Source organism: Myotis davidii, unplaced genomic scaffold, assembly GCF_000327345.1.
Source record: "Myotis davidii unplaced genomic scaffold, ASM32734v1 scaffold991, whole genome shotgun sequence".
NCBI lineage: Eukaryota > Metazoa > Chordata > Mammalia > Chiroptera > Vespertilionidae > Myotis > Myotis davidii.
In genome coordinates, this window is record NW_006283137.1 from 735,472 (window position 1) to 736,147 (window position 676).

General features: G+C 65.7%; 1 long non-coding RNA gene across 1 annotated transcript in view; it reads left to right on the forward strand.

The window, feature by feature from the left end:
* The first annotated feature begins 6 nt into the window (after positions 1-6).
* The window catches only part of LOC107182815, a 1,340-nt gene continuing 670 nt past the window's right edge, over positions 7-676 (forward strand). Inside the window, exon 1 of the long non-coding RNA XR_001513569.1 lies at positions 7-647. This is a non-coding gene — a long non-coding RNA (uncharacterized LOC107182815). The remainder of the gene's footprint in view (positions 648-676) is intronic.

Below are 676 nucleotides of genomic sequence, written 5' to 3' on the forward strand. Positions count from 1 at the left end.
CCCTTGGGCCCCGGGACCCCAGGGCGGCCTGGAGAGCCTGGGCGGCCTGGGCAGGTGTGAGCGGACGGAGCAGAGGGTCCCCGGCGCCTCCTCCCACAGCCGCCGCGCCACCCGGGGCCGGTGGTCCTCTCCCCCTCCTCGGCCCTACTTGCTCCGAGTGGGGCGCACGCCGCATCTTTGAGCTCAGCCTGTGCTTGCACAATAACACCCGCCCAGAAAACAAATTAAAAATAGGAAAAACCCATCCCAGCCGGTTCTGCCAGGCAGAGTGCTGTCGGATTGCTAGGCAACCCCGCAATCCTGCGGGAAGAGGCCTCGCCGAGCTCGCTGCGCGGAAATGGCGCTCTGGGCCCGGGCGTGGATGCGCCGGGGAACGGGGCAGGCGCCGCCTGAAGGGATGCGCGCCACCAGGACCCACGGATAGCAGAGGAGAGAGAATGCGCTGGGGTGTCACGGGCTGAGACAGCTGGACACACAGGAAAATGCACCCCGTTTCTCCGTGTTTCCCACATCCAGGTGTTCCCAACTGTGCGGGCAAAACGCCTGGATTTTCTCGGATCCCCCGCCCCCTCCCAGTTTCTTCATCATCTTCAAGGAGAGGCGACTGAGAGCAGGTTTGGGAGCTGGAGACGGCGGAGAAGTGCGAGGTGGGTGCGTGGCACAGCGCGGGGAGTGG